Source organism: Mixophyes fleayi, chromosome 3, assembly GCF_038048845.1.
Source record: "Mixophyes fleayi isolate aMixFle1 chromosome 3, aMixFle1.hap1, whole genome shotgun sequence".
NCBI classification, from domain to species: Eukaryota; Metazoa; Chordata; class Amphibia; order Anura; family Limnodynastidae; genus Mixophyes; species Mixophyes fleayi.
In genome coordinates, this window is record NC_134404.1 from 187,121,790 (window position 1) to 187,129,316 (window position 7,527).

At 37.0% G+C, this 7,527-nt stretch overlaps 1 protein-coding gene across 1 annotated transcript in view; it reads left to right on the forward strand.

The window, feature by feature from the left end:
• The window catches only part of FOXO3 (forkhead box O3), a 95,596-nt gene extending 88,549 nt beyond the window's left edge, over nt 1-7,047 (forward strand). Inside the window, exon 3 of the mRNA XM_075202883.1 lies at nt 179-7,047. The gene's annotated coding sequence lies outside the window, so the exon portion shown is untranslated. The remainder of the gene's footprint in view (nt 1-178) is intronic.
• Nucleotides 7,048-7,527: the final 480 nt, after the last annotated feature.

The window sequence follows — 7,527 nt, forward strand, 5'->3', positions numbered from 1 at the left end:
TGGACACCTTGTTGAACTGTTTAAAACAGATGTTTAGCCATCAACTGTGTTTAGACTTAAGACCTTTGAAACTATTTTCTTAATTCAAATGTCCTAGAAAGCAGCTATACCAAAAGCAAACAGTATTACCTTCAGTTTATTCTCTAACCACTAACTGTGCTCTTCTGCTGTTTTCTAGGACCAGGGACTGACAGGAGACCCTTTACGTGAAACCCTTTGCCAAAACTGCTGTCAGCAGGTGGACAGTGATACTGTTTACAGCTTATGACCTTTTCATGAAACCTGCATCAATTTCCCAACCTTGCAGAGACAATTAGCAGAAAACCTTCAGCTCAAGTAAAGGTCCTTCCAGGATATTTCCCCTCATGTTCCAGTATGCAAAATCTTCTGCACAGGATGAAGACCGTAGATGGAAGAGTACAATATCCTCCTTGTGAGCACTGTGTAGTTATGCAGAGGTGTTTATCAACAAATTCATAGTTTGTATAGCTGCCATGCGTCCCTTTCCCCCCACCAGCTGTGAACTGCTTAATCAAGGTGTTCATTTCTTTCATGGGGCTGGGCTCATATTTTTTTTCAATCCTTACTTTATAAGACTTGTTAATTTTTTTATTTTTTTTTATGTGTTTTTGTTCTTCATTTACTAGCGATGTATTGCAGAAATACTCCGCTAGACCTCAGACATACACGTAAGCTAACAATCAAGCTTATACAAGTTTCTACTGCCTCCTCTGTTATGCCAAAAGGCACTATTTTCCACAGGAGTCTCTTTACCCAATACTTTCATTGAAACCTACTTTTAGTTTATTTGTGTATTACTATTTTTATTTTTCAGATGAGGCAATTCAGGGATAAATATGTTACTGACATGGTACTACTTCCTGTCACCCTAATCCGTTATATACTGCTGTAAATATCCTCAAGAGTGGAGTTGGTTTTTACTGCTATATTTCCATGCTCTATATTTTAGTTTTAAGGGTTTCTTTTTTCAAGTTCTTTCTCATCAAATTACCGTAAAGAGTTTAAAAACCGAAAATGTGTTAGACGTAGCAGTCTTTGGGCAATGCTGTGTATGCATGTGTACCAAAACAAACAAGGATTACTGTACACTGGGTGTTTGTACTAAGCATTGCACTATATGGGTCTTCCATTACTTCCTTGGAATAGTCTATCATGCATGTGGAAACCCTGGACAGCAGAATGATACAAATATCCTACATTTACACTGTCCTCTACTTGCTGAATATGCCGCAGCATTAGGAGGGGAGGGGATTGTTTCAGGCTACACTATTATCTAGAAAGCACAGTGGTGCTGAAAGGGCCCCTCCATTATACTCCTCAGCATGTCCGATGTTCTATTTTTGACTGATTTTTTTTCTTTTGTTAATGTTTTTTTGGAGGGAGGAAGGTGTGTGAACAAACATCAATGGTACATTATTACAACTTGGTATATAAAGTACAGAAGCTAGTGTTTTATTAAGGTATACCATCTGTACTTCTTGATTTAATTTTTTTCCTTTGCATTATGGCATTATGAATATAAATATATAAATATATTTTGTTATGTACAGAGATTGATCATTATGCATGGCTGTTAGGAAACCGAAGCAAACTAGCATATTTTTCAGAAAGGTTAATGCATGCGTTTATATGATGTGGCCAAGATACCATTGGAAACGTCAAGTTATTCTCCCCCCCCCCCCCCCACTACTGACTTAGATACCTAACTGTTCCTTCCAGCTCTTTTCCGCCCTGGCATTATTGGTAAGACTTGGGGCTTGTTTGCACCTATCCACTGTTAATATTCGTTTTAGCTCCTAACACCTGAAAAGAGAATTAATTGTTTCTTCTAAGCTGATCCCCATCATTGCATTACATTTTTTTTAAATGTTATAATATGGCACAAACATCTTATGTGCCACCGGTACAATGGATTGTATTGGTAAAGGCGCAATGCAAGAAAAGTGCATGTAAATTGTCGTAAAATGCATCACCAAAGCGCTTGTGAAGGTAATTTACTCATTTTCCCTGCGCATATCTGTGAAGGAGCCCTAATGCTGTGCAGTGGAAGACTTCTGCAAATCTTTGTGTTGTAATCATCACATGTTTATTGTACTTGGTTTTTATTTTCAGTACCACCCTTTGTTAATCATTACCGTAATGAATGTGGTTGTACTAGAAATGTACCATACCTTGTCATCACAGCTCAAAATATCTAAACCTTAGTCTGTGGGTATAGTTCACAGTATTTGTCAAAAGTCGGCCAAACTAAACAATGGGCCCTGGAACTAGAACTTTTTGACTGGGTTTATATAAATTAATTGCACTATTGGTGGTTGTAGCATTGGCAGTGGAGCTGTTTACAAATTAAAACTCTTGTTATGCTTTCCCTCCCCTTCCAGAGTGCATTACATGGTAATGTCATGGTGAACCCCTCACTAACTGTGATTTGGCGTAAAGGACATCTAATAGTGTGTATCAACTGTATTTACTCAACGCATTGGATTCTCTTAAAGCTGCACTTCCACCAAGTTGAAGTCCCAGGGCTGCTATATGTATCCGTTGTTCCTGGTGTTCTGCCAGTTGTATCATACAGAACCGGCAAATCAATGCGAATGGCCACTTTAAAATGGTGGTTAGCAGGTGGACCAATCACAAGCCACAATCTCTTGATTGGTTTTCAGGAGGAGATCCGGGAAAAATGGCTGCATGTAGCTGGCCCTGTGATCCTGCAGATTCATGTGTTCTGATACAATCTTAGGCTGCTTAAAAAAAGCTTCATGGCAAGCCCAGTTAATAGTAATAATTAAAAAGAAAAAGTTATATCCGCTATTTAAGCTCTTGGTGGTTTTTATGTTAAATATAACTGGGAAGCATACATAGATTAATCAGAAATTTTCAATATTATGTTTTAAAAGAAAATCCATAGTTCGTAGCTGTCCCTACAGTTCGAGTGGGATAATACCCTTTAAACAAAAATACTGCAAGGTTTACATTTACCTGTCCATCATTAAATACTTTTTTATTATTATTTTTAAAAGGGATAAAACACAGCACATCCAGCACAAAAAGCTGATTGGCAAGTATATAGCAGAATAATTCTTGTAAAGAAGAGCACATTTAAAGCTTAGACCAACAAGCAGCGATACATTAATATATTTGTAAAAATTAATGGAAGATCAGGAGCTTTAGTATATAACCTGTTCTAAACAAGATGACTGGTCTTCGCTGCTACAGAAAAGCTGCCACATGCGCATATTAGCCAGTCAACATTTTTAACAGTAGTACATTTTCATTTCTTTATATTAATATCTTTACACTTTTTTATTAATGTCCTTCAAGCCATTTTTTCTGTTATCAAACATTGGTGCTTTTACTAGTTTTAAAGACTTTTATTACTGAACCTCATGTGCAGTTTCCTGCAGTAATGTATCTATATGGCAAGGTGAAGCACACAGAACAAACGTCCTCCTTTTAAGTGGCTTAGGGTACATACCCACTTGTGGTTGAATGCTGTGTTTTTACAAGTGTTTTTGTTGCATGTAAATGGTTCTGACACTAAAAATCATTCTTCCTAGTGTTACTGAACCCAGTTGCATTTTAACTTGCATTGCGGTCACTGTGTGGTAGCAATTTTCTACTGTTTCCCATCTGTGTGCCTTTGATACATTTCAATACATTAGAAAGCATACAAAATGATGGAAAAACACATAGCTAATGCGTGTCAAAGTAGTCGGCATTTGATATGCGTTTCTAGAGATAAGATATGCACCTCAAACACTAGTGGGTCTGTACCTTTTAAGTCGTACAGATTTACATCAACTCAGGGCTCTTGTATATCCAGATTTTCAATTCTAGATCATTTGTGATATCAAGGGTTTGGGATCCAATGCATAGAATATTAAATCTCCTATAAACCACTACTATGATTGATTTTTAGGTGCTAAACACAGTACTTTTAACATACTTAACATTGTATCTTCTGTAGTGCTATTTTATTGGGAGCCCTTGATTGTGCATGTATTATTATGCTGCTGTCAATCCATATATGGAATAAAATACACTCATATGCTCACATGAAAACAAAGTAGATTATACCGTGGTATGTTGAAAGTAGTGCAAAAATGGGTGTGGCCAGGCTTTTGGTTTAATTGAGGAAGAGGCTAGCATTATAATAAAATTTAGAAAATGTTCATAGTTTAACAATAACTTGCAAACAAAATGGTGACTATAGTGTTGTCACATATCCCAGCATACAGAACAAGAGAAGGGGCACTATGCATCTGTCGATACACAAGGAATAGGAACCATGTCGGCTCAACAAATTGTAATTTACCTTCATCTTACGTCAGTGGCGGAACTACCATTGGTGCAGCAGGTGGGGTGCACCGGGGCCCATGGAGATAATGGGACCCGCTGCAAGGGGAACAGCTTGCTACATCCGCCTCTGTCTTACGTTAATGATTCTCCCTGGCAGTCCAAGTCCCGGGGCTTCGGCTGAGGTGCTCACTAGTGTAAATGTCACATCATGCAGCTAGTGCTTATTCAGCATCACATAGCAATTCATGGGGATCACCACTATTGAGTCTGCCCTATTACCTAACAGTGACGCCTTCCGCTTGTTAATACAATGTAGTGATGTTTACAGGAAGGATCACTTTCGTCATAATGGTCTGTGTTTGCTTTGATTGAACTTTACAAACATCCAACACAGCCCAGTTAGCAGCTACAAGATAGTTTTGCTCGTAGCCCTTTAAAAGTACAATCCTTTCCTCTATTTAGAGGTTGTCTTCTCTTGGTCATGAAGTTTATAAAGGGCAAGGGAGGAGAATATGGTAGTGTTTGTCAGTATTTATATTATGTGAAATGTATATGTTTTGCATCAGTGCAATGTAGCAGAATACGTTCTAGTAAACAGTGCTGAACAATGAGCAGACTGTGCGATTATTCATAGGTATATATTTGGTTTTATCTAAGCCTGAGCAACTGCCGTTTAAAGTAGTACTCTCTACAGAATAGAACCAAATCAGGAAGCTGCTTGTCATTTCTGCTGCTTATGGAAACTTATTCTTAATGGTGCTGTAATGGGGCTCTGGAATTCATACATATGGAAGCCAGTATCCCACACAGGGTTCAGATAATCCTGCCGATGTAGGGGATGGCTGCCCCACAATGGCCTCAAGTTTTAAAGGAGTTGTATCACTTAGCAACCATGGCCGAGTAATACAAAATGACATTTCTTTTACCACTTGAGATCAGCTTATTAACTTTACAAACCCGGTCTTACAGCCATACTATTTGAACAAATGACTGCAAAGTATACAGCACACATCTAGCTTTTATTGGAAGTAAAATTGAGGATTCATTATGAACTGGACCAATAATTCCTTCTGGATTCCAAAGTTCTAAACTGTTCTAAGGCCATCTCAGACATATTTTACTTATTTCTACACAGTGGAACCATGCAAGGGGAAAAATCTATTATTTAACAAGGACGTCTGCAGTATGTAATGAGAGTAAGAAGGATAATAATTGACTGTGGACAAGTATTACATTGACAGGTGTAGAGCTGTAACTTGTAATGACCCCTATTCCTCAGCGCTCCTATTTGTACTGTTTTTAATAAGTAATTTCAGTGCTCGAGAGACTACCATTTAACTAGTATTGATTTGTCTGACTTTAATCTGGTGATCTCTCTAGCAGCTAGATTCATTGGCAGGGGAAAAGTATGCTTATCTGAGATGGCTTAAAATTAAGAAAATTAATAAAATATGACCATACATAATTTCTATAGAAAATCTGCTAATATGAGATTTTACAAGTTTTCAAATACACTATAGTAGTTTTTCTTTTCTTTATGTGCGTATATATAATATATATATTTGGAAATTATATACCTAAACCAAATGGATAAAAAAAAATCTCAAATCAGTATCTTTGTTTCTCCAGTGTTGATAAATCTTCATGCCTGGCACTGAAGAAGTTTAGTGTGTGTGTGTATCTGCTGTCAGACTAGTAATTAGCTTACTAATGTCTCTCCTTGATCCCTTTCTTGCCCCATACTACTTTAACTTGCTTATGTAAGTATAGAAAAGCCATTATGTTTTCCGCCATGTTATGTCTTTTTAATAAAAATTATATAGTATACGGAGTGAACCTTATTACACTTTTTAAGGAAAACAATTATAATGAGCCTGCCATCCCATAATTAACCTGTAATCTTGTAAATGAAGTTGTGCCTAGCAAGAAATGCCGCGTTGGCGGGAGGCTTCATAGAAATGGACACCTTGTTTTAGAGAGCATTACTACAATTAAATATAGTTTGTTTTTCTTTTCTTGTGTATCCTGTTTTGTCTATAAAGTCAGAGATCGGATAATGTTATTTTACCTAAACAATTATGTGAAATGTGTCATCTCTTTTTCTATAACATACACTTACCATTATGGTGTGCTTTTCTTTCCCTATTATGTCCTGAAATATTTCCTGAATAGTACTTCTTTACAGCCAAGGCTAGGGTTAATCCGTAACTAGTTTCAAGTAATGCAAAATCTAACAACTCATAACAGTGCTTTCTATATTCATGACAGCCTTGGAGATTGTGGAACAGATGAGCACTAATATGTCTATCTTGGTGTTTATGTATCTCTAACAATGTACATTACATCATCCAATTTATTTATGTTTATGATGTCAAAAAAAAAACTACCGTCTAATGTATATTGTCAGTACACGTTCACTTACGCATTATTCATGGAAGGAATGTCAGAGATGTTTACATGTTATATGACCTGTGTAGCATATGCCTGGTGCATTTGTTTTAAAAACCTTTACACTAATAGCCACGAGAAGACGACCAGCCCACAACTATACTACCTTCTACCCACACCACCGATTCGAACACCTTTCCCGTTTCAATTGCAATAGAAGAGCAGTGCTTTACTCCACGTGGTGTTAGTCGGTATTGCCTTGTGTATTCCATTTTAAATTGTAACCTAGTTTGTAAAACAGATGGTGATGCATGTAAATAAAGCATAATGGATCTCTGACTTGCATTTTTGTATGAGTTATTTCTTCACGGATACAAAGGATACTTAATATTTCGAAATGTACAGTAACCATTCGTTTCAGAGCAGCGACTCAACCAGATGGGAAAAGGACTTCCAGTTTTCTCTCTCTGTGACATTGAAGACTTTAAAGGTAATCACAGTCTATAAGGCATATTTTCATATGAATAACATAGGGGTTAATACAAATATTTAAACGAGTCAGCAAGGTGAGCCTTGAAGATATGTCAGATAAGTGTTCTGTGGATGAAGTTATTTCTACATGCACACAAGGCTTTGTAGTCCCCAGGATTCATAACAAAACTCTATGAAGCTGCACAGAGCTATTAATTAGTTTACCGAAAACAGTGTTTTGCACTCAAGAACTAGTAACCTAGAAAATTGGTGCACGAACACATTGCAAACTACAAATGATGAAAGTTTATTAGAACTATAACATTAGAATAGGAAAAGTTACTACAC